The sequence below is a fragment of the Terrapene carolina genome, unplaced genomic scaffold (assembly GCF_002925995.2).
Source record: "Terrapene carolina triunguis isolate 2854851 unplaced genomic scaffold, T_m_triunguis-2.0 Scaffold93, whole genome shotgun sequence".
NCBI lineage: Eukaryota > Metazoa > Chordata > Testudines > Emydidae > Terrapene > Terrapene triunguis.
The window spans coordinates 15578467-15587027 of record NW_020664444.1 but is presented as its reverse complement, the minus strand read 5'-3'; positions in this window follow the sequence as shown (position 1 = coordinate 15587027).

The window sequence follows — 8561 nt, the reverse complement described above, 5'->3', positions numbered from 1 at the left end:
ATTCAAGGAAGACAAGGGCTGTTGCAGAGAAGCTAAATTAATTCTTTGCATTGGTCTTCACTGCAGAGGATGTGAGGGAAATTCCCACTCCTGAGCCATTCTTTTTAAGTGACAAATCTGAATAACCGTCCCAGATTGAGGTGTCAGTAGGAGGCGGCTTTGGAACAAACTGATAAATTAAACTGTTATAAGTCACCAGGACCAGATGGTATTCACCCAAGAGTTCTGAAGGAACTCAAATATGAAATTGCATAAGTACTAACTGTGGTATTCAAGCTATCGTTTAAATCAGCCTCTGTACCAGACGACTGGAGAATAGCTAATGTGATGCTGATTTTTTTGAAAAGGCTCTATAGGTGATCTTGGCAGCTGCAGGCCAGTAAACCTGACTTCAGTATTAGGCAGATTGGTTGAAACTGTAGCAAAGAACAAAATTATCAGACACAGATAAACACAATATGTTGGGAAAGCGTCAACGTGGCTTTTGTAAAAGGAAATCATGCCTCACTAATATATTAGAATACTTTGAGAGTGTCAACAAATGTGGACAAGGTTGATTCAGTGGATATAGTGTACTTGGACTTTCAGAAAGCCTTTGACAAGGTCCCTCACCAAAGGCTCTGAAGCAAAGTAAGCAATCACGGGATGGAGGAAGGGTCCTCTCATGGATCAGTAACCAGCGGTGCCAACTTTCTCCGGCGCCGGTGGGCCCCCCTGACCCCGCCCCAACTCCACCCCATCCCTGCCCCTGGTCCCGCCCCCATTCCAACCCCATCCCCAAAGTCCCCGCCCTAACTCCACCCCCTTCCTTCCCCTATTGGATCCCTTCCCCAAATCCCCACCCCAGCCCCGCCTCTTCCTCCAGCACGCGGCGTTCTCCCTCCGCCCTCCCTGCCCCGCGAATCAGCTGTGTCGCGGCGCAAGGGCTGGGAGGGAGGAGAAGCAAGACACGGCGGCGCGCTCATGGTGGAGGCGGAGGTGAGTTGGAGCAGGGGGGCAGGGCCACGGGGAGCTGCCGGTGGGTGCTCAGCACGCACCAATTTTTTTCCATGGGTGCTCTGGCCCCAGAGCACCCACGGAGTCGGTGCCTATGTCAGTAGTAACTGGTTAAAAAATAGGAAACAAAGGGTAGGAATAAATGGTCAGTTTTCACAAAGAGTTACAAAGGGATGTCACAAAACTGGGTCACTGGGCAACAAAATGGCTTAAGAAATTCAGTGTTGATAAATGTAAAGTAATGCACATTGGAAAACATAATCCCAACTATGCATACAAAATGATGGGGTCTAAATTAGCTGTCACCACTCAAGAAAGATCTTGGAGTTACTGTGGATAGCTCTCTAAAAATATCCACTCACTGTGCAGTGACAGTCAAACAAGCTAGTAGAATGTTAGAAACCATTAGAAAAGGCATCAATAAGAAGACAGAAAATATAATGTCACCATATAAATCCATGGAACACCCACACCTTGAACAAATGAACATGGTTTCGGTTACCCCATCTCAAAAAAGATATCTTAGAATTGGAAGAAGGACAGAAAAGGGCAACAAAAATTATTACGGTTTGGAATGGCTTCCATATGAAGAGAGATTGAAAAGACTGGGACTGTTCAGCTAGGAAAGAGACAAATGAGGGGGATATGATAGAAGTCTATAAATTTGTGAATGGTGTGGAGAAAGTGAATAAGGATGTGTTATTTACTCCTTCTCATAAGAACCAGGAATCACCCCATTAAATTAATAGGCAGCAGGTTTAAAACAAATATAAGGAAGTACTACTTTACACAACACAGAGTCACGTATGAAACTCATTCCCAGAGGATGTTGTGAAGGCCAAAAGTATAACTGGGTTCAAAAAAATAATTAGACAAGTTCATGGAAGACAGTCATTGAGGGACCTGTTAGCCAAGATGGTCAGGAATGCAACCCCAGGCTCTGACTGCCAGAAGCTGGGACTGGACAACAGGATGGATCACTCAATAATTGTCCTGTTCTGAAGCCTCTGGCACAAGCCATTGTTGGAAGAGAGGATATTGGGCTAAGTGGACCATTGGTCTGAGCCAATAGGGCCATTCTGATGTTCTTAATTGAGTCACATAAAGAGTGGGAGAATGACAAAAAATTCTTTGTAGAAGACTGAGCATATCACTAGTTTTTTTGGGGGAGGGGAGCAGTTGTTTTTTTGACACTGCACCAGGGCTTTGGAGCTGTGCTCCGGCTCCGCTCCAGCTCCAGGCAAAAACCTGCAGCTCCACTGCTCCAGAGCTGCTCCACGCTCCCAGCTCCGCTCCAAAGCCCTGCACTGCACAGCCCTGTGCATTCAATAGATGGCTCTTTGAAGCAGAGACAGAAATCAGTCATGACAGTAATGGTTTATCAGAGGGGCTGGGTAAAGAACTCCCCTAGAGGATAGCAGTTCCTGAGTACTATTACTAATTATCATGATTACTTGTGTCTGTTAGAGGTAGATTAGCTTAGTATCTAAAAGGGGAAAGCATTTTCTTACTCCCATTACTGTAAATATGACCTTTGATAGGATGAATACTTAAGATTTCTCTCTCTCACACACACACACACACACCCTCTTAATTAATTTGTAAGTTAGCAGCAGGCACTATTATCCTGAAGTTAATTTGCTTATATTATAGATGTATAATTTGATTTCCACTGCTGCTTTCATATCCTGCCACACAAACTCCTGTTTTAAGTGTTAGTGGTAACATTCATTGGTTTTTCCGTATTATTATTGAACGGGAACAGTGACAGACTAAAATTCAGAGTTGTAGTTTAGCAAAATACCTGCCCTAGTGTCCCATTGTTTAAAAATGCTAACATTCTGTAGCACTAATTTGCTGTTTGTTTGTTTTCCAGAAGCGTAGAACTCACATGGGAGTTGATAGAACAGATCATTTAGAAAGCCAATCAAGCTACCAAAATTCACTGGATAAAGAGCTGCAACTCAGCAAGAATTATGGGGGCTGAGTCTCTCTGGGATGCTTGAGCATAATAGTGGTTAGTCTCTTAAAAAGCAACAAACTGATCCAGCACACAATTTCATGATACAAGTATAGAAAGCAGGTGCTATTTTGCTGCCATAGATTAAAGAGTTTTTAGGACTCTTCCAACCCTTTCATGACAAGTTGGTGTCTCATGAAAACCAGAGAAGGCTTCAGATTTATACACGTTACAGAGGAGCCTCAATGACTCAGGAGACTGATACAGCGATATAGATTGTTAGGCAGCTGGTGTGCTGTGGCCATGGCTTTACTTATTGACCAGTTCCATCTCATTCCTTCCTTGTACTTCCCTGACTGTCTTAGCCATTTATTGTTTCTTCTAATATTTTGATTGTAAGCTCTTCAGGGTAGGGACTGTCCTTGTACAGTGCCATGGGACCCTAGTTGTTACCATAATATAGAGCCTTTCATCTTTAGGCTGCTGTTTGAATCCTGCCCACATAAGTAGTGACAGGCTGTTACCATTCAATGGCTGAGAATTGAATGGGCCATGGAGACTCAGCTAGCCTCATCCCTAGAAGTGCCACTCCTGACTAGGGTTGAAGCATATGGCTGGGGCAGCATAGGGTACACTTGCTCTGCTGCTTCTCATGCTGTAGTTCTTGTGGGAATAAAGGACTTCAGCTCTTAGAAGAGGCACTCTAGCACTTCCCAGTACACTAAGTTCACACTTCTTAAAAGAAATTAATCCAGAAAATATTGTGTTTTATCAACATATAGATTGTGTCCAGTATTTAAAATAGGAAGATTTTCATGGCAAGTCCCAATATTTTAAATAGTGGCAGATACATAATCCTTTACCTCTTCCTTTGCATAATTGCCATGGATTCTTGGCAGCAATACCAGCAAAAGACATTCATTTTGCAATTGCAAAAGTCTGTTGAATAAGAGGACAGTGTTCTGTTTAAGTACATTTAAATAAAGGTAGGACAATACATAGTCTAGAAAATACTGTTATTCCTGTTAGATTGTACTATAATAAATCATATTTCAAATCTTTGTTCATGTCTTTGTATTTTTTCAAATGTGACAGTGTTATGGGCAATCTTATGTCCTTTGGTATTGCTTTATGAACATATATACCATTGCTAAAGGTTATCTCACACCTATTTCTCTGCTATCGTAGTTAAGATATCAGTTATCCCATTGCATTCATTTTCTGTATGAAAAAAGATTGTTGCATTTATTTAAATATAAAGGATCTTGTTTTTTTAATCAACCCCAGCAAATGCACTTAAATTGTGTCAGTGGATCAACTACTATATTTAAAGATTCCGCTGTTTAGTCTTATTAAAAATTCCTGTCTCAATTAGATGCGAAAGCACTAAAAGTTTGCTTGAGCGCCACAGTTTACCTGAGTGAAATTCCACTTGCGTGTCATTTAAAATGCAGAAGAAAATGTTTTTATATTCAAGATGACAGTCGGTACTTCCATTTAGAAGTATTAAATCACAGAAAGAGTAGCTGCACTACGAACCTCAAATACCTATAGTACTAGCGAAGGACATTGTTCCTCTGCCCAGATGCCTGGGCATGATTCTGCTTCCATTACATCAGTAGTTGTTCAGCCTTTAACTTTAATCAGAGTGGAACTGGGCACTTTGGTTTGTACAGTCTGTGGAGTAGAATTTTAAATGCAAATGGTTTTAAAACCTTAAGATCCTTGATTCATTTTTGTGAAGTTAGTCAGTAGTTGATACCTTCGGTATTACAATAAACACTTGGGCATATACTTTTTAATAGTAACAAAATTAGGTAGAGTAGTAGTGTGGTGACGACGCAGGAAACAGAACGCCAGGTTTGTTGGTAGCCAGAGAGCTTTACAAGCCTCCTGCAAAAAGCCTCCCAGGAAAACTTTTCCTGGGGTTTTTATTATCTCCTTACTTTGTTTACAACTTATCTGAGTGGTTACATTCTTGCCCATTCAGAAGGCAGGCAGTATACATGAGCATGAGATGTTTCTTGAGCGCGTGAAAAGCCAGCTGCAAGGCTGATGTCATTGTTGCCAATAAGTTTTCCAAACATATACGCTAGGACAAGGTCATTCCTGCCTCATTGCCAAGGGAACAGTTTGCCATTCTTCAAGGCTTATGATTAGGGAGCAACACATTCCTACATAGTAGTATCAACTACCGGTATGTAGGTACAGTAATATCTATCTCAAGAGAAGGTCATGAGGCATAATTTTTGTTTGTAAAGTACTTTGGATGAAAGGCTCTGGAGAAATGCAAGTTTTTATTCCCCAGTGTACCCCTTTTAGAGAACACTACTGTAGAACAGTTCTCCAACAATGAAATACATAGGATTTTCCCATTCAACATTCTAATAACTTAATCACTGAGTGTAGTGTCCTTTTGGAATGTGACTAAAATGTGATGATTCCAAGTGTGCTTGTTGACTTGGTATCTGAGAATATTCTTGCTGTGAGCATCAAAGGAAGTGTCACTATCACACTTGCATATCTACAGCCAATCTACACACACTAGCAGCTACACTATAAAGCAGTGAGTGTGAGTGAGGTTTTATGGATTAAGCTGAGAAGGAAGGATTTTTTTCTATAGCAATCCCTTCCTTTAAGTTGTCATTGTCATTTACACAGCACCCAATGCACTTTTGGAGTTATAAAGAAAGACATAAAAAACAAGAAACATAAGAACGGCCATACCAGGTCAGACCAAAGGTCCATCTAGCCCAGTATCCTGTCTTCTGGCAGTGGCCAATAACAGGTGCTTCAGAGGGAAAGAACAGAACAGGTAATCATCAAGTGCTCCATCCCCTGTTGCCCATTCCCAGCTTCTGGCAAACAGAGGCTAGGGTCACCATCCCTGCCTATCCTGGCTAAAGGCTCAAACTACATAGCTCACAAAGTCATTGTACAATAATACATACTTTGAGGAAGCAAACATTTTGAGGACTGCATTGTCAAGACAGGTGCTTCTCCCTTCTCATTACTATACCTAAAAGGTGAGCAATCAACCAGTGCTCAAATAAATTCTGATGAGAATCATGTATTTCACACAGCCAGTGTACTCATGCTTCTAGGCAGTGCTTAAGCTTTGCAATTCATTTTGCAAGATAAAAATGGCCAGTGGCAACAAAAACATAGGCCAGATTCTGATGTGTTATACTGATGTAAATTCAGAGTAATTCCAGCCATAAGATCAGCATCTGACGCTAAATGCTGCTGCTTCTTCGAGTAGTGTCCCTGTGGGTGCTCCACTTCGGTGTCTGTGGGTCCCTATACCAGAGATCTGAGATTTTAGGTAGCAGTGCTCAGTCGGGGCATGCATGCGCAGCAGCTGTCTCGTGGTGTCACTGGTGCCTCTTGTAGCGCACGCATGACCCGACCCCCTCAGTTCCTTCTCTACTGTCCTCGGCTGCAGACAGAGCTCAGTGGCAGTGCTGCCTCTTTGAAAATCTCTAGAAAAGAAAATAGTTTAAGCTTATTAGCTCTTAGTTTAATTAGACTTTACTTAGCCAGTTATTTAAAAAAAAAAGTTTTCTGTTTCTTTCCCTTCAGTCTTCGTTTTCTTAGATTAGCAGTAGAAATGGAGTTTTCTTTTAACCAATTTCTACATTTTTCTTCCCATTTCCCTTCCCAGTTGCGGGAAAAATCATCAAACACAATGCCAGGCTCACCCGGTTTTAAGAGATGCTATGGCCGCTGTTCGTACAGCTGTGTCTGCACCATCCGTTGAGGCCTGTAGAGCCATGCGGGCTATTATTTGTCCCCCAGGCATGATGGCCTTGAGCTGGGGGTGTAAGATCCTCTAAGAGTTCCTGCGGTTTTGCCATAATTAGAGAAGTCATAATTTGTCTGCAGCCAAAGACAGTAGAGAAGGAACTGAGGGGCTCGGGTCATACGCGCTACAAGAGGCACCAATGACACCGAGAGACAGCTGCTGCGCACGCACACCCGGACCGAGCACTGCTACCTAAAATCTCCGATCTCTGGCACAGGGACGCACCAACACCAAAAATGGAGCACCCACAGGGGGACACATCTCGAAGAACCATCATTACTGCACAAGGTGAGTCACTTCTTTCCACTGCTGAGTATTCTTGTAAAAGAAGACACGCCCATAAAAGTAAAATCGTTAAATCCAGGATGTTAAGTTAGAAAATCCCTTTTCAGCTTAACTACCATTTTAATATTTTGCATGAAAGAAGTTAAACCCCATTGCTGATTGAGAGGTGTATGATTTATTAAACCAGGCTTAATGTCATGGCTTCTTAAACTCTGGTTTCATGGTAAATACAGTTTGAAGTGTGGAGAGAGGAGGAGTGGTCCAGTGGTTGGAATGCTAGCCTGGAACATGAGACCCAATTTCAATTCCCTTGCTCCATCACAGATAGGGCCCTACCAAATTCACGGCCATGAAAAACGTGTCACAGACAGTGAAATCTGGTCTTGTGTGGGCTTTTACCCTATACTATACAGGTTTTATGGGGGAGACCAGTGTTTCTCTAATTGGGGGGTCCTGACTCAAAAGGGAGTTGCAGGGGGATCACAAAGTTATTTTAGGGGGGGTCACGGTATTGCCACTCTCACTTCTGCACTGACTTCAGAGCTGGGCGGCCGAGAGCGGTGGCTGTTGGCTGAACACCCAGCTCTGAAGCGAGCGCCCCACCAGTAGCAGTGCAGAAATACCATACCATGCCACCCTTACTTCTAAATACCATACCATGCTACCCTTACTTCTAAATATCCTGAATCCAAATCCAAGTTCAGGCCACAATGTGGCATTAATGCCAGACACAAAAAGAAAAAAGAAAAAAAGTAGTGAGCGATGGAGCCCAGAAGGAGAGATTTTGATGGGAATGAGTGGGATCACTCCAAGGGAGCGAGGGCTACAAGAGACTGAAAGTTGTGTTGGTTTTAGTAAATGTGAAAAAATCAAGTTCCAATGTGAATGTTTCCATCAGGTATAACAGGTACATGCATTGGGTCACTTTTCAGTCAGCAGTTCCTGGACTACTCCAGTCATCATGCTAGCAAGCTGGGCCCTATGACAGGTAGTAATTAGCCCAGTACCAAAACTGCAGAATGCTCTTAAAATATCAATGAAGGCATTTTAAAACTTAAGAGGTCATCCATCCAGATGGGTATTTTTTTTTAGAGTCTGCAGTTAACATCATAAGAAATAAGTCTCCTTCCTCAGTTATGAAACATTGTGGGGATAAAGGATTTGTCTGGCTCTGAATGATTTTAGTCTACTAAAATGTAAGGATTGTTCCCAGACAGGTAATTTCATTTTATTCAAATTAATTTTCAGTTTCACTTTATATTAATCATACTTTTACCAAATCTGAAATCCTGACGTTTGTTCCTTCCTTAAATGAGCCGATACCCTTGGGCTACAAATTCACAAGGAGTGTAAGGATGGGAAAATACTACTTTGGTTTACTGAAAGCCAGAAGTTTAGTTGCTGTTTCTCTGCTTTGTGAGTTAAGTCTTCTACACGCATGGGTGAGCTCTGTGTTATTGACAACTCTTCCTTTAATCCACATCTGGAGACAATGGCTCTAAAAAGCCCATTTGA